Source organism: Macaca nemestrina, chromosome 10 (genome assembly GCF_043159975.1).
Source record: "Macaca nemestrina isolate mMacNem1 chromosome 10, mMacNem.hap1, whole genome shotgun sequence".
NCBI lineage: Eukaryota > Metazoa > Chordata > Mammalia > Primates > Cercopithecidae > Macaca > Macaca nemestrina.
The window spans coordinates 127,866,569-127,885,009 of NC_092134.1; positions in this window are offsets into that span (position 1 = coordinate 127,866,569).

The following is an 18,441-nucleotide window of genomic DNA, read 5'->3' on the forward strand; positions in this document are numbered from 1 at the left end:
TCTTATTCCTCAAGACCTGTTATTTTGTTTATTTTCAATGACTTAGATTCTCCACCTTACTTGGTAGCAAGGCTACTTATACCTAAGCCACAAGCTCAAGGTTTCTCCTCCTCATTTGTTGCCACTTAACCCATAAGAAACCCAGCGCCTTCCTCATGCAGTGGCCTAAGTCTCAGAGAAATGAGGGCCACCCCTCATATCAGAACTAGGGAACTGGCCCCAACACCAGAGCTCTGGCTTTTGAGTCTTTTTCAAAAGGTTCTACATGCCTTAGACACACAGAAAAGAAAAAAATATTTTAAAGCCGTTTTCATTCGTTGTCTCCAGTCTAAAAATAGGGTGACAGAGGGATCGTGGGATAAGCAGCCGGAGCAGGGAAGAGTCGGTTGCCACAGTAACCAATGAGCCATTTCGCCGCATTTGCCTTGACTGTGTGATATCTGGGATGTTTTTTCCCCCTTTCCTTCTCTTGTGCGTGGGGGTGGGGGTAGGTGGTGGGGGCATTTTTAGATTATATAATGTGGAACCAGATTCCTTACCTCCGGAGTCAACCAGTCTTCATGAAATTGCTATTCCCTTTTACATTTCCCTCCCACTGCAAACAGCCTAGGTTCAGTTGGCTTTCATTGGGGACCAAGAGAAAAGATTAGGATCACACCTATCTCTAAGTACAGTAGTACCTTTCTTGAACACCTCTCCAATTTTTGACAGCCTAGCTTCATAGAAATATTTTTTGCTCCCTTCCCCCCAGTCAGGGGCTCAAATGTCACAGGCTCCAGGCGCCCACTGGGAGACCACTGGGGCTCTCTCTGTTCCAGAACAAAGAGGGGTGGCCCTACATGCGGTTGCAGCCTGTGAAGTTGCTCTGAGGCTGACCTGGTTCTCTTGCCTCAAGAGAGCGCCCTCTTACCTCAAGCTCCTTCCTCTCCCCACTTGTACATCCTGGGATCTGGATGCAGGCCCATTTTATAGTGTAAACAGCACTGGCTTTGGAGGTAAAGAGACTTATGTTTGAATCTGGAACCCGCTGTCACCTTGGGCTAATCATTTAATATTTCTGAGCCTGCAGTGTGGTTGTAAGAGACAATAGGCACAAAGCAGCCAGCACAGTATCTGGCACAAATGAGGCACTGAATAAATGTTAGTCACATCCACTTCTTCCCCAATTTCCCTGTCCATCACTGCTCTGCTTTCCTCCTCCCGGCTATCATAGGCCCCTGGCTGACCACTGCAGGCTTACTCCCATCAGCATTTGAAACAACTAACATATGTTTATTTTGGAGATCACTTTTTCCTATATCTCTTTTGATCTCTTTTCCTCTCTACAGTCTTCATTCTCCTGCTGGCTGCCTTGTGTCCTCACATGGCATCTCTCCATACTTCAGACCTTTCCTGGCTCGTTTTCATCAAAACACATCTATTCTTTATCCCATTTATGAAGAGCCCAGGGGGTGCTTGAGTAGCTAATCAGATTTAAATCAAAATGTAAAAATGTGTTCAATGGACACAAATGGGTTAAAATGACACATGACAAGCTCCAATCTTTACTGCTTATTAGGGTGATGAGGTAGGAAAGAAAAACCGAATGGGAGTATATTCATTAGAAATATTTTTTTATTTGCAGTGATAGAAATCCAGCCTGAGGAAATCCAACTCACCTAAGCAAAAAGGGAATATGTTTGCCAAAGTAAGTAGGAAGTCCAGGAGTAAAGCTATCCACAGGGATCCCGGAGATTCAACGAATAGCATCAGAACTCTTTCTTGGCTATAGTTTGGATGTTTGGCCCCTTCAAATCTTAGGTTGAAACTTGATCCACAGTGATGGTGGTGTTTGGGTCATGGGGGTGGATCCCTCATGAATGGCTTGGTGCCATTCTCAAGGCAATGAGTGAGTTCTTGCTCTTTGAGTTCCATGAGAGCTGGTTGTTAAAAAGAGCCTGGAACCTCCCTCCTCTTTCTCTTTTGCCAAATGATCTCTGCATGCTGGCTCACTTTGGCCTTCTTCCATGAGTGAAAGCATACTGAAGCCCTTACCAGAAGCAAATGCTGCTGCCATGATTCTTGTACAGTCTGCAGAACTGTGAGCCAAATAAACCTCTTTTCTTTATAAATTACCCAGCCTCAGGTGTTCTTTTATAGCAACACAAATGGGCCAAGACAGAAAATTGGTACCAAGAAGTCAGGTATTGCTATAAAGATATCTGAAAATGTGGAACTGGCTTTGGAACTGGGTAATAGGCAGAGGTTGGAAGATTTTGGAGGGTTCAGAAGAAGACAGGAAGATAAGGGAAAGTTAGGAACTTCTTAGAGATTGTTGGTGGTTGTGACCAAAATGCTGACAAAAATGTAAACAGTAAAGGTCATGCTGATGAAGTCTCAGGTGGAAATAAGGAACTTACTGGGAAGTGGAGCCAAGGTCACCCATGTTACTTCATGACAGAGAATTCGGTTACATTGTGTCCATGCTCTCAGGCTTTGAGGAAGTCCAGACTTAAGAGTGATAATCTACTGTCTGGTGGAAGAAATTTCAAAGCAGCAAAGCATTCAAGAAGTGGCATGGCTGCTTTTAGCAGTTTATATTAGATATGGGAGGAAAGAGATGACCTAATTAAAAAGAAAGCAGAGTGTAAAAACCTGGAAAATTCACAGCCTAGCTCTGTATCAGAGAAGGGAAGAGCCTTCTCAGGAGAGGAATCCAAGGGTGCTGTGGAGCAACCTTTTGCTAGAGAGATTAACATGGCTAAAAGGGAATCAGGTGCTAATAGTTAAGACAATGGGGAAAAGGCCCCCAAAGGCATTTCAAAGATCCTCAAAGCAGCCCCTCCCATCACAGTCTCAGAGGCCTACAAGGCCAGAATAGTTTTAGGAGAATGGCCTTGAATGCTGCTGTCTTGTACCACCTCCAGATGCTACTCTCTAAATCCTGGCCTCTACAGCTCCAGCCACAACTCAAATGGCTCCTGGTACTGTTTGAGCCACTGCTTGGTGGCTTCCACATGCTTTTAATTCTGCAGCATGCAGAATTCAAGAGTAGAGACTCGGCAACTTCTACCTAGATTTCAGAGGATGTATATAGGAAAACCTGGGTGCCCAGGCAGAAGCCTGCTGCAGACTCTAGTAATGCAATGCTGAGTAAAAGTGTGGGGTTTGAGCCCCCATAGAGAGTCCCCATGAGCACACTGTCTAGTGGAGCTGTGGGAGCAGGGCTGCTATCCTCTGGACCCCAGAATTATACAGCCAGCAGCAGCATGCAATCTCAGCCTGGAAAACCTACAGACGTTGGACTTTGACCTATGTGAGCAGCCACGTAGGCAGCACCCAGCAAAGCCATGGGGACAGTGCTTCACAAGGCCTTGGGAGCCCACTCCTCACACTAGTGTGCCCAGGATGCTGGCCATGGAGTCAAGGGAGGTCATTTTGGAGCTCTAAGATTTAACATCTGCCCTGCTGGGTTTTGGACTTGTGTGAGGCCTGTTACCCCTTTCTTTTGGCCTATTTATCCCTTTTGTAATGGGAATGTTTGCCCAATGCCTGTATAATCATTGTATCTTGGAAGTAAATAACTTATTTATTTATTTTGTGTTTTTTTCAGAGATGAGGTCTCACTATGTTGCCCAGGCTGGAGTGCAGTGGCTATTCACAGGTGCAGTTCTGCTACTGTGCAAGAGTTTTGACCTGTTCTGTTTATTTTTAATGATTTATTTGTTGTAATTATTATTATTATTATTTTTTGAGACAGAGTCTCGCTCTGTCGCCCAGGCTGGAGTGCAGTGGTGTGATCTCAGCTCACTGCAACCTCTGCCTCCTGGGTTCAAACAATTCTCCTGCCTGAGCCTCCTGAGTAGCTGGGACTACAGGTGTATGCCGCCACACCAGGCTAATGTTTTAGCATTTTTAGTAAAGAAGGGGTTTCACCATGTTTCCCTGAGTTTCAAACTCCTGAGCTCAGGCAATCCACCTGCCTTGTTCTCCCAAAGTGCTAGCATTACAGGCATGAGCCACTGGACCTTGCCTCTTTTAACAATTTTTAAAATTATATTTGAACTTGCAGCACTGCATGACCTGCTCTGTTTCTGACCTGGGCTGGTTCACCCCTCCTTAGGCAACCTGGTGGTCCCCCACCCTCAGGAGGTCACCATATTGATGCTGAACTTAGTGCAGACGACTGATCGGCATAGTGCCCTATAGCCAGAACTCCTGGGCTCAAGTGGTCCTCCCACCTCAGCCTTCCCAAGTAGCTGGGACTACAGGAACACACCACAATAACTTATTTTTGATGTTAAGGGCTCGTAAAAAACTTGACTTGAGTATTATAGGAGACTTTGAACTTCTCAGTTGATGCTGGAACAGGTTAAGACATTTGGGAACTATTGAGAAGGGATGACTTTATTTTGCAATGTGAGAAGGACATGAGATTTGTGGGGCTAGCAGCAGAATTTTATGGTTTTGATGTTTGACTTCTTCAAATCTTACGTTGAAATGTGATCCCCAGTGTTGGATATGGGAGCCTAATGGGAGGTGTTTGGGTCATGGGGTGGATCTTTCATGAATGGCTTGGTTCTGTCCTCATGGTAATGAGTGGGTTCTTGCTGTATTAGCTCCTGTGGGAACCCACTGTTAAAAAGCGCATAGCACCTTCCTCCTTCTCTCTTGCTTCTTCTCTTGCCATGTGATCTTTGAACACTCTGGTTCCCATTCCCCTTTCACCATGAGTGGAAGCAGCTTGAAGCTCTCATTAGAAGCCGATGCTGGCACCATGCTTTTTGTACAGTCTGCAGGTCCTTGTGCCAAATAAATCTCTTTTGTTTATTTATAAATTGCCAAGCCTCAGGCATTCCTTTATAGCAACACCAATGGACTAAGACACTGTTCCTTAACTGCTTGTCTCCCAGTGGCTTTATCCTTGCTTACCACAGACAGAGTTTCCCTAGACTGGTAAGATGGCCTCAGATTTATATTTTTCTAGCTTCTATAACCCAAGAGGCAAGAATTCTTCTCTTCCAACTTCAGATTGCAAAATTCCAGGAAAAGACTTTGACTGGCCTGGTTTGCAGCTTAGGTGACTCTGAATCAATCACTTTGGCCAAGAGAATGGGATACTGTCATTGACCATGTTACGTCTCATGTTGGGGAGGTGACAGTCTCTGGTGAGTAGTCACCAGAATGACATGATTCAAATGGGAGAAGATCCATTCCCCCAAAGAAGGTAGAACACTGGTGGAAGGCAGAAAGAACAGAGGTTCACTTCAGAAGGTTAACCACAAAAGAACTGCCTGGACACTCAGAAAAAGCATCTGTAGAGCTGCAGAGTAGGTACAAAGCAAGTGTTTGAATGACTCTGAAGACAAAGTCCTTGCCCTCAGGGAGCTGTGAGTTCAGTGCAGGAGGAAGAATTAAAAATACAAAGAGAAGACAGGTGAAATTGCAGGGATACAGTTACATAACTGGAGAGGAATTGAGAGGACTGAAAACGAAAACTTGAAATTGCCACTATATGTCAAAAGAGTTAATTTATCATAACATCATATTTCAAATTGGGTTCTGTGGAGTGCCAGCATTACATTAGATGCTGCTCTGGCTCTGGACTGAATGCTCGTATTCCCCCCAAATTCCTATGTTGAAACTCTAATCCCTAAAGTGATGGTATTAGGAGGTGGGGACTTTGGGAGGTAATTGGGTCATGAGAGAGGATTCCTCATGAATGGGATTAGTGCCCTTATAAGAGAAGCAAAGAGAAATTCCTCACCCCATACGCCATGTGAGAATGTAGCAAGAAGGTGCTCTCTGTGGACCAGAAAATGGTGTTGGACCAGACACTGAATATACCAGCACCTTGATCTTAGACTCAGCTGCCAGAGCTGTGAGGAAAAAAATTTCTATTATTTATAAGCTATTTGGTCTATAGCATTTTGTTACAGCAGACCAAATGAGCTAAGATGCTAATAGGTGTTCCTAAGAAAAAACAAAAAAGAAGGAAAAAGAAAGGGAAAGGGTCTCTGTGCCATGTTTTAGAAATGATAGATTAAAGTTATTAGGTTTTAATTTATTTTCTTAGTCAGGTTTCAATTTTTTTCTTATTATGTTAGTACTCTTATTATGGTAGTTCTTATTATGTTAGTACAAATAGTTCACACATATTTGACCATAGAACCAACCTTTTTAACCATAGACAACTTTTAGGATCTTGAGGTGGATTCATGTTCCATAGATCATATTCTGGAAAATACTACCATAAAGACATCCACATAAATCATGGTGACCATCAGAATATCAGATTTAGAAGGACCTTTAGAGATCAAGTATCTGAATACATTTTTTTTAAAGAAATTAAACTTTTTATTTAAGATAATAGATTCACATGCAGTTGTAAGAAACAATACAGAGAAATCTTGTGTATACTTTACCTAGTTTTGCCTAATAGAAACATCTTGCAAAGGAATAGTACAATATGACTACCAGGATATTGACATTAATATGCTCAAGATACTACATATTTTTATCACCACAAATTCTTTTTTTTTTTTTTTTTTTTTTGAGATGGAGTCTCACTCTGTTGCCTAGGCTGGAGTGCAGTGGTGTGATCTTGGCTCACTGCAACTTCTGCCTCCTGGGTTCAAGTGATTCTCCTACCTCAGCCTCCCGCGAAGCTGGGATTACAGACATGCACCATGATGCCCAGCTAATTTTTGCATTTTTGGTAGAAACAGGTTTCACCATGTTGGCCAGGCTGGTCTCAAACTCCACCCACCTCGGCCTCCCAAAATGCTGGGATTACAGGCGTGAGTCACTGCATCTGACCCATCATCACAAATTCTTTATGTTGCTCTTTTATTACCACACTTACTTCCCTCCTGCCCCATCCCCTCCTTAATTCCTGGAAGCCACTACTTTGTTTTCCATTTCTGTAATTTTGTCATTTCAAGAATGTTACATAAATGGAAACATACAGTGTGTAAACATTTGGGATTGGCTTTTTTCACTGAGCATCATTCTCTGGAGAATTACATACACCAATAGTTTGTTCCTTTTTATTGCTGAGTGGTATTCCATGGAATGGATAGAAGAGTTTGTCTAACCATTTATCTATTAAAGGCCATCTGGGTTGTTTCCAGTTTTGGACTATTATAAATAAAACTTTAATAAATTTTCACATACAAGTTTTTGTATGAATGTAAGTTGTTTCTCTAGTATAAATACCTAGGAATGTAATTGCTTGGGTCATATGGTACTTGCATGTTTAAGTTTTGAGAATTCTTTATGTTATTCTAGATACTAGTTCTCTGTTGGATGTGCAGTTTGCAAATATTTTGTTCCAATGTATAGCTTGTATTTTCATCCTCTTGGCAGGATCTTTTACACAACAAAAGTTTTTAATTTTGATGATGTCAAATTTACCAATTTATTCTGTTATGGATTGTGCTTTTGGTGTCAAGTGTAAGAACTGTTTGCATAGTTGTAGATTCCCAAGATTTTCTCCTATGTTTTTTTCCTGGAAGTTTTATGGTTCTATGTTTGCATTTAAGTCTGTTATTCATTTTGAGTTTATTTTTTGTACAAGGAGTGAGATTTAAGTTGGAGATTATTATTATGATTATTTGTGTATAGATGTCTAATTATTTCAGTACTACTTGTTGAAAAAGCTATCTTTCCTCCATTGCATTGCTTTCGCGACTTTATCAAAAGGTTGCTGGGCATATTTGTGTTGGTCTATGTCTGTGTTCTCTATTCTGTTGCACTAAGCTATGCATCTATCTCTCTGCCAACACCATACCATTTTGATGACTGTATCTATATAAAAAATATTGGTATCAGGTTAACTGATTTATTCTTTATTCTTCCTTTCCAAATTTGTTTTAACTGTTCTAGCTCCTCTGCCGTTCCATATACATTCTCGAATAATCTTGTTTATACCTACAAAAACTCTTGATGAAATTTTAATAGAAATTATGTTAAACTTGCATATGAGTCTCTGGAGAATTAACACTTTATTATGTTGAGTCTCTCAATTCAGGAACACAATTTGTCTCTCAATTTATTTCAGCCTTTGATTTATTTTATCAGTGTTTTTTATGTTTTAGCACCCAAATCCTATACATATCTTGTTAGATGTATTCCTGAGTATTTCCTTTCTTTTTTAGGAATTGTAAATGCCATTGTATTTTTAATTTTGACATCCATGTGTTTATTGATAGTACTATATATACATATAATTGAGTTTTGTATGTTTATCTTATACTCTATGACCTTGCTGGATTCACTTGTTAGTTCTAGGTGCATTTTTTGGTAAATTTCTTGAGATTTTCTATGTACACAATCATGCCATTTACAGATAAAGATAATTTTATTTCTTGCTTTATGATCTACATGCATTTTAATTATTTTTCTTGCCTTATTGCACTAGCTATAACTGCAAGCATTAAGTTGAATAAGAGCATCTAGAATCGGCATTCCTGCCTTGATCTTAGATGTAAAGTATTCAGGCTTTTGTCATTAACTGCAAAGACACCTGAAGCTTTTTTGTAGATGCTCTTTATCCAATTGAAGAAGATTCCCTCTATTCCATATTTATGAGAGGTTTTTTTTTATTTTTATTTTTTATTGTGAACGAGTGTTAAGTTTTATGAAACGCTTTTTTCTGCATTGATTGATATGCCATGTAATTTTTTCCTCTAGTCTGATTGGTGAATTACATTTATTGATTTTCAAATATTGAACCAGACTTGCATCCCTGGAATAAACCCCAATTGGTAATGATATATCATTTAAAAAATATATTGCTGGGCCAGGCGTAGTGGCTCATTCCTGTAATCCCAGCACTATGGGAGGCCAAGGTGGGCAGATTGCCTGAGGTCAGTTTGAGACCAGTCTGGCCAACATGGTGAAACCCCATCTTTACTAAAAATACAAAATGATTAGCTGGGTGTGGTGGTATGCGCCTGTAATCCCTATTCGGGATAATCATCTACTCGGGAGGCTGAGGCAGGTGAATTGCTTGAACCAGGGAAGTGGAGGTTGCAGTGAGCCAAGATCATGCCACTGCACTCTAGCCTGGGCGACAGAGTGAGACTCCATCTCAAAAGAAAAAAAACAAAACAAAACAACAACAACAACAACAACAAAAAAACACACATACATTCATATATCTGGATTTTATTTGGTAATATTTTGTTACAGATTTTTGTGTCTATATTCATGAGAGGTGTTGGTCTTTAGTTTTTTAAATTGTCATTTTCTGGCTTTGGTATCAGGCTAATTATAGCTTTATAAGTTGAATTGGGAAGTGTTTCCTTTTGTATTTTCTGGAAGAGATTGTGTAGAATTTGTATTGATTCCTCTTTAAATGAAATGATTGATATAATTTTTTTTTTAAACAGGGTTAGTGGAATTCTTGAGCAAAACCATCTGGGCTTGGAGATGTCTTTTTTGGGGGTTTTTCAAATCATAAATTTAGTTTTCTTCATAGTCATAGACCTAGTCACATTATTTTATTTTATGTGAGTTGTGGTTGTGTGTGTGTGTGTGTGTGTGTGTGTGTGTCTTTTTGAGGAATTTGTCCACTTCATTTGTCAAATTTGTGTGTAGAATTGTTTGTAGTATTCCCTTATTGTCCTTTTATTGTCTGCAGAGGTCATAGTAATATCTTCTGTTTCATTCCTGATACAGGTAATTTATGTCTTCTCTCTTTTTTCCTTTGTCAGTCTTACTAGAGCTTGTCCATTTTATTTTAGATTTTTCAAAAAACCAAGTCTTTTTAAAAATGAATTTTTTATTGTTTTTCTGTTTTCTGTTTCACTGATTTCTGCTCTTACCTTTGTTATTTCCTTTCTTCTACTTCTTTTGAGTTTATTTTACCCTTCATTTTCTAGGGGCTAGTGGTGAGAGCTTAGATTATTGATTTGAGACAGACCTTTTTTCTTACATATGCATTTAGTGCTATAAATTACCCTCTCAGCCCTGCTATAGCTGTGTCCCACACATTGACGTATGTTGTAGTTTCATTTTCATTCAGTTCAATATATATATTTAAATTTCCTTTCAGATTTCCTCTTTGTTGACATATTATTTACAAGTATGTTGTCTGGGTTCCAAGTGTTTGGAATTTTTTGTTGTTGTTAGAGACAGGGTCTTGCTCTGTTCCTCAGGCTGAATTGCAGTGGTGTGATCATGGCTCACTGAACCTCAAACTCTTGGACATAAGCAATCCGCTCGCCTCAGTCTCCTCAGTAGCTAGGGCTACGGGTGTGAGCTATTGTGCCTGGCCAAGTTTTAAAATAAATCTCTCTGTTATTAATTCCTAGTCTGATTCCATTGTGATTGGAGGACACACTTTGATTTCAATTCTTTTAGAGTTGTTGAGGTTTGTTTTATAGGCCAGGATTTGTTTTATCTTAGTATATGTTCCATGGACACCTGAAAGCAATGTACATTCTGCTGTTGTTGGGTGGAGTGTTCCCTAACTGTTGATGGATCCTGTTGGTTGATGGTGTTGTTGAGTTCTATATCCCTGCTGATTTTCTGTGTAATTATTCTATTAATTATTGAGAGACGGATGTTGAAATCTTCAACTGTAATTGTGGGTTTCTCTATTTATCTTTTCCATTCTATCAATTTTTGCTTGAAACATTTACCAGTTCTGTTGTTTGGTTCATACACATTTAAAATTACTATGTCTTCTTGGTAAACTGTTCCTTTTATAATTATTAGATGTTCCTCTCCCACTTTTACTTTTAATATAATTGTTGATAAATTAGGACTTAAGCCTGCCATTTTATTTTTGTTTTCTATTTGTCTGTGTTGTTTTTCATTTTTCTGTTTGCTTTTGTTTGCATTCCTGTGGGTTACTTGAACTTTTCTTAGAATTTCCATTTAAGTTACTTGTAATATTTTTGAGTTTATCTCTGTTTACATAGATTACTTACCATAGTCTTCTATTATCATCATATTATCAGTTTGAGTAAAGGAACCTTACTTCCCTTTATGTTCTTTACCTTCATCCATTTATAATATAATTTTCTTAAGTATTTCCTCAACATAATTCAGAACTGCATTAGGCAATGCTATAATTTTTTCCAACCATCAAACATAATTTACAAAATGTAAAAGGAAAAGGTTATTGTGCTTATCCACTTTTTTCTTATGATGTTCTTTTTCTTCCTGATGTTCCCAGGTTTTTTGTTTGTTTAGTTTTTTTTTTTTTTTTTTTTTTCGGAGACACGGTCTCTCTCTGTAGCCCAGGATGGAGTACAGTGGCAGAATCATGGCTCACTGCAGACTTGACTTAATCTTAGGCTCAGGAGGTCTTCCCACTCAGCTTCTTTTCTTATACATGCATTGAGTGAGTAGCTAGGACCACAAGCACACGCACCACTATGCCCAGCTATTTTTTTTGTGTGTGTGGCAGAGATGAGGTCTCACTATGTTGCCCAGGCTGATCTCAAACTTCTGGGCTCAATCAATCCTCCCTTGGTCTTGGCCTCCTGTAGCGCTGGGATTACAGGTGTGAGTCACTGTGCCTGGTCTCAGGTTTATATTTTTAATAATTTCTTTTCTGCTTAGAGAACTTTTGGTAATTTTTTAAAGAGTACAACACATTCTTTTAGATTTCTTAAAATCTGAAAATGTCTTGATTTTCCCTTCATTCTTGAAATACATTTTTGCTGGATATAAGATTCTAAATTTACAGATTTTTCTTTTAGCAGTTGAGAAATATTGTGCCACATTTTTTCTGGCCTCTATAGTTTTGATGAAAAACTCACTGTCTTTTGATTTATATTTCTCCTATAAGTGAGGAATTAGTTTCCTTAGCTGCTTTCAAAGTCTTTAGTTTTCATAGGTTTGACTATAATGTATCCTTGTGTATATCTCTTTGAGTGTATTCTATTTGAGGTTTATTCAGCCTTTTTTTTTTCTGAGACAGTCTCACTCTGTCACTCAGGCTGGAGTTCAATGGCATGATCTCAGTTCACTGCAAACTCTGTCTCCCAGTTTGAACCAATTCTTGTGCCTCAGCCTCCGAAGTAGCTAGGATTATAGGCATGTGCCACTAAGGCTAGCTTATTTTTCTATTTTTAGTGGAGACAGGGTTCACCATGTTGGTTAGGCTGATCTCGAACTTCTGGGCTCAAGCAATCTGCCTGCCTTGGCCTCCCAAAGTACTGGGATTGTAGGAGTGAGCCATGGTGCCTGGCCTATTCAATTTTTTTAATGCATAGGTTTGTGTCTTTTGTCAGATTTGATGAGTTTTAAGTCAAACTCCTTTGCTTACTTTCTCAGTCCCACCCTCTTTCCTCTCTCCTTCTGGGACTCCAACGACAGAACTGTTACTTTTTCTTATAGTCACTGGTCCCTCAGACTCTGTTCATTTTGTTTTCAGTATATTTTCTCTCTTTTATTCATACTGGATAATTTCTATGGTTCTATTTTCAAGTTCACCAGTTATTTCCTCTGTTCCATTTTCCCTTTGAGTCTATCCATTGAGTTTTTATTTTGGTTATTGTATTTTTTATTTCTAAAATATTCATTTGATTCTTCCTTCCTTGTGTCTTCTTTTTTTTTTTTTCTGAGACTATTTCTTTGCAAAAGATTACAATTTTTAAATTTGTTGTAAACATATTGGTCATTGTTCGTTAAAATATTTTTATGATGGCTGCTTTTTTATTTTTTTGAGATGGAGTCTCGCTCTGTCGCACAGGCTGGAGTGCAGTGGCACGATCTCGGCTCACTGCAAACTCCACCTCCCAGGTTCACGCCATTCTCCTGCCTCAGCCTCCCCAGCAGCTGGGACTACAGGCGCACACCACCATGCCTGGCTAATTTTTAAAATATTTTTAGTAGAGACTGGGTTTCACCATGTCAGCCAGGATGGTCTCGATCTCCTGACCTCGTGATCCGCCTGCCTCAGTCTCCCAAAGTGCTGGGATTACAGACATGAGCCATCGTGCCTGGCCTATGATGGCTGCTTTAAAATCTTTGCCAGGCAATTTTAGCATCTTTGTCATTGATTGATATCTACTGATTATCTTTTTAAATTTACTTTGAGGTCTTCCTGGTTCTTGGTATGACAAACAATTTTCTCCTGAAATCTGAACATTTTGGGTATTATGTTATAAATCTCTGGATCTCATTTAAATGTTCTGTTTCACTGGCTTTCTCTGATACTTCTCTAGCAGGGAAAAGGAGGGATTGTCACTTCATTACTGCTAGGTGGGAAAGAAGTCCTGGCTCTGGATGTAGCCTCTACTGATACCAATGGGGGTGGTTTGCTACCTCGTAGCAGAGATGAAAGTATTGGGTTTCTACTTGACCTTCTCTGACACTATCTTAGTTGGGGCACCATGTTACAGCCTAGTGGTTGTAGAACACTGGACTTCTCACTTGGCCTGAACTAGCATGAGTGTGAGGTAGCTAAAGGTTTTTCTGTGGTGTTTGGTTATAGTAGAGCAGTATTATCTTAAAGTTTCATGTCTTGCTTCCTTGGTTCTTGTGGCTAAAGAGAGTAGGTTTTTGTTTTGGAGCTTACTTTGTAAGTTTTGTTTTGACGTTTTGAGGTTGCTGTTTTGAGGCTGCCAACTTTTTCAGTACCAAGTCTAAAATATAGAAGGCAAATTGAAAACCCAAGGAACTTATCATTATGATTTTCCTTAGGTCCAGAAGTCCTGAGCTGATCTGTTATATTCTCTCTTTACTTCCCAGAGTCTTTTTTTGTTTAAAGTTTTTGATTTTATTTTTAGATATGTATGTATGTATGTATGTTTGTATGTATGTATTTTGAGACCGGATAATGAGACTGGCTACTTTTTGTATTTTTGGTAGAGATGTGGTTTCACCATATTGCCTGGGCTGGTCTTGAACTCCTGGGCACAAGCAACCCTCCCTCTTTGGCCTCCGAAAGTGCTGACATTACCTGCATAATGAGTCACCGCGCCCAGCCACCACTGTGGCCAGCCCCAGTGTCTTCTTATGTGTGTTTTATATATAATGTAGAGTGTTTTTAGTTGTACTTTGTGAGAGGAATAGGGAAAATTATGTGCTCTCCATTTTCCCAGAAGCTAACTCTTCAGCAATCCTTCAATAGATGAGAAAATTGAGGTCAGGAGAGGTTAAATGAATGACCTAATATAAAACCGCTATATCCATACCTCTTACAGACTAAATACCTAATCTCCTGCTCCATTTTTTTTTTTTAACTTTCTGTGCCACCCGAATTCTCATCCAAAAGCAGTTGAGGCTCTTCCCTAACTCTTATGATGCTCACCAAATTCAGAGTTTTAAGGGACCTGAATGAGGAAGTGATATGTAACTTGTGATTTAATGCAGCAGCAAATTCCCCCTTAGATAAGAATTGTGGATATTGGTGATTTACTATTCATTTAAAAAGAAGGAACATTTGAGAATAAATCCAAAATGCTGTGACTGGAAATAATATGCTTCTTCATTGTCAAACCTGATTTCAGACTCATATTCTTCTTTTTTTTTTTATTATTATACTATAAGTTCTAGGGTACATGTGCACAATGTGCAAGTTTGTTACATAGGTATATATGTGCCATGTTGGTTTGCAGCGCTCATCAACTCGTCATTTACATTAAGTATTTCTCCTAATGCTATCCCTCCTCCAGGCTCCCATCACCCGACAGGCTGCAGTGTGTGATGTTCCCTGCCCTGTGTCCATGTGTTCTTGTTATTCAGCTCCTACTTATGAGTGAGAACATGTGGTGTTTGGTTTTCTGTCCTTGTGATGGTTTGCCTAGAATGATGGTTTCCAGCTTCATCCATGTCCCTGCAAAGGACATGAACTCATCCTTTTTTATGGCTGCATAAAATTCCATGGTGTTTATGTGCCACATGTTCTTAATCCAGTCTATCATTGATGGACATTTGGGTTGGTTACAAGTCTTTGCTATTGTGAATAGTGCCACGATAAATATATGTGTGCGTGTGTCTTTATAGTAGCATGATTTATAATCCTTTAGGTATATACCCAGTAATGGGATCACTGGGTCAAATGGTATTTGTAGTTCTAGCTCCTTGAGGAATTGCCACACTGTCTTCCACAATGGTTGAACTAATTTACACTCCCACCAACAGTGTAAAAGCATTCCTATTTCTCCACATCTTCTCCAGCATCTGTTGTTTCCTGACTTTTTAATGATCACTGTTGTAACTGGCATGAGATGATATCTCATTGTGGTTTTGATTTGCATTTCTCTGATAGTGATGATGACCATTTTTTCATATGTCTGTTGGCTGCATAAATGTCTTCTTTTGAGAAGTGTCTGTTGATATCCTTTGCCCACTTTTTGATGGGGTTATTTGTTTAAGTTCTTTGTAGATTCTGGATATTAGCCCTTTGTCAGATGGATAGCTTGCAAAGATTTTCTCCCATTCTGTAGATTGCCCATTCACTCTGATGATAGTTTCTTTTGCTGTGCAGAAGCTCTTTAGTTTAGTTAGATCCCATTTGTAACTTTTGGCTTTTGTTGCTATTGCTTTTGGTGTTTTAGTCATGAAGTCTTTGCCCATGCCTATGTCCTGAATGGTATTGCCTAGGTTTTCTTCTAGGGTTTTTATGGTGTTAGGTCTTACATTTAAGTCTTTAATCCATCTTGAGTTAATTTTTTGTATATGGTGTAAGGAAGGGATCCAGTTTCAGCTTTCTGCATATGGCTAGCCAGTTTTCCCAACACCATTTATTGAACAGGGAGTCCTTTCCCCATTGCTTGTTTTTGTCAAAGATCAGATGGTTGTAGATGTGTGGTATTATTTCCGAGGCCTCTGTTCTGTTCCATTGGTCTATAGGTATGTTTTGGTACCAGTACAATGCTGTTTTGGTTACTGTAGCCTTGTACCATAGTCTGAAGTCAGGTAGCATGATGCCTCCAGCTTTGTTCTTTTTACTTAGGATTGTCTTGGCTTGTGGGCTGTTTTTTGGTTCCATGTGAACTGTAAAGTAGTTTTTTCCAGTTCTTTGAAGAAAGTCAGTGGTAGCTTGATGGGGATAGTATTGAATCTATAAATTACCTTGGGCAGTATGACCATTTTCACGATATTGATTCTTCCTATCCATGAGCATGGAATGTTCTTCCATTTGTTTGTGTCCTCTTTTATTTTGTTGAGCAGTGGTTTGTAGTTCTCTTTGAAGAGGTCCTTCACATCTCTTGTAAATTGGATTCCTAGGTATTTTATTCTCTTTGTAGTAATTGTGAATGGGAGTTCACTCATTATTTTGCTCTCTGTTTGTCTATTATTGGTGTATAGGAACGCTTGTGATTTTTGCATGCTGATTTCGTATCCTGAGACTTTGCTGAAGTTGCTTATCAGCTTAAAGGGATTTTGGGCTGAGACAATGGGGTTTTCTAAATATACAATCATGTCATCTGCAAACGGAGACATTTTGACTTCCTCTTTTCCTAATTGAATACCCTTTATTTCTTTCTCTTGCCCAATTGCTCTAGCCAGAACTTCCAACACTATATTGAATAGGAGTGGTGAGAGAGGGCATCCTTGTCTTGTGCCAGTTTTCAAAGGGAATGCTTCCAGTTTTTGCCTATTCAGTATGATATTGGCTGTGGGTTTGTCATAAATAGCTCATATTGTTTTGAGATATGTTCAATCAATACCTAGTTTATTGAGAGTTTTTAGCATGTTTTTAGCATGAAGGGCTGTTGAATTTTGTCGAAGGTCTTTTCTGCATCTATTGAGATTATCATGTGGTTTTTGTCTTTGGTTCTGTTTATATGATGGATTATGTTTATCGATTTGTGTATGTTGAACCAGCCGTGCATCCTAGGGATAAAGTCGTGGTGGATAACCTTTTTGATGTGCTGCTGGATTCAGTTTGCCAGTATTTTATTGTCAAACTCATATTCTTAAAGCAGCTTTTTCAGACTGACCTCCCCACTTGTAAAAATAATCTGTCCACTCATTGTTTTTCACCTTCCTCATATTTCTGACTTCATGGAACTTCTAAGAAGCATCATTTAAATTCGTCCTCTTTCTCTCTCCCCCTACCCCACCTGACTCCAGCACTCTATCTCCCTTGTCCCCACCCTTGGCAGGGTGGAACAATAAAGTCCTTTGATATTTGGGCATTTTTAGAGCCAAGTCATTCAGGAAGGGAACAGTGCTTTCTTTTTTTCCAAAGCAAAAGTGCTTTCTCTAGTCTAAAGCAGGGAGAACCCCTTCATTCATAGGATTGTTGATCCATAGAACTCTAAATGCTGGTGTAAACTTTTCTGGCATTTGTATTTAAAAGAGTTCCTTCAGAGTGGGGCCCATGATGACTTAAAAAATATTGAGGAGAACACCTAACAGTGGCCATCACCAACTTGATTTATAAGTAACCTTTATGAACAAATATCCATTTGAGAAAGACTGCCCCAGCCGGTAGCCTGAACAAGCCTGCTTTTCTCCTTGACTTGGGATTTCCTTACCTTGGTTATTGGCCTTCCCTGTGCCACAGGAGTTCACTAGTCCTCAAATTTAGCTCAAGCTGGAAAGACCACAGGCTTGGTTCTGGACTCTTGATTCTCTTCTGTTTGGATTCTCTACCTCTGTAATCATATCTAGTTTAATTGCTTTCTATTGCTTAACCTCAATATACTGATGACTCCCATATTTGTATCTTTAGTCTGATATCTTTCCTGAGATCCATACTCATATATGCAGCTTCCTACCTATCTCTTTACATATAAATATTATGTATCAATATTACATATAAATATATGCACAGATTATATATGTATTTATACATGTATGTATATATGTGCACATATATGCACAGATATACAATGTATATATGTACACATATATATGCACATATATACACTGTATATACACACATGTATATATATTTTATGTGTATACTTATGCATATGTGTATATATGTTATAAACTACATATTATATAATATCATAGACCCTATTGGTCTGTTCCCTGAGATGGATACATTCAGGGATAGGTAATCTGACCTCCTACTCTCTGTTAGTCCCTCCCCATGTCACTTGAGTGCACACACCATGAGTGTAGCCTGTTTTTGTTTTCTTTATATCACTCTTCTCTCTCCAAGCCTATTTTGATAATTTGCTGTCTGTCGATTGCTTGTCTCTCACATCTCCCTGCAGGGGACACGAGAGCAGTAGCGCTGTGCCTGCCTAATTCAGCCCTCTGCACCCAGCACCCTTCTCAATAAAGGGTGTAGACGCAGTGGAGGAATGCTGTTCTGCCCTCTTCTCTGGCAGTTCTAGTCCCTTTTTTCCTATCTTGATGTGGTATCAGCTTAAGAAAGGGGATTCTGGATGATCCTGGTATAACAGGGTGTAAAAACAGGACTCTTTTTATCTTCGTTTTACCTGAGACCTGAAAAAGTAGGTTGATAATAGGCCTGAAAAGAATAGGTCAAAAGGATCTCCATGTTCTGAAATGAGGTGCTAAGACTCCCAA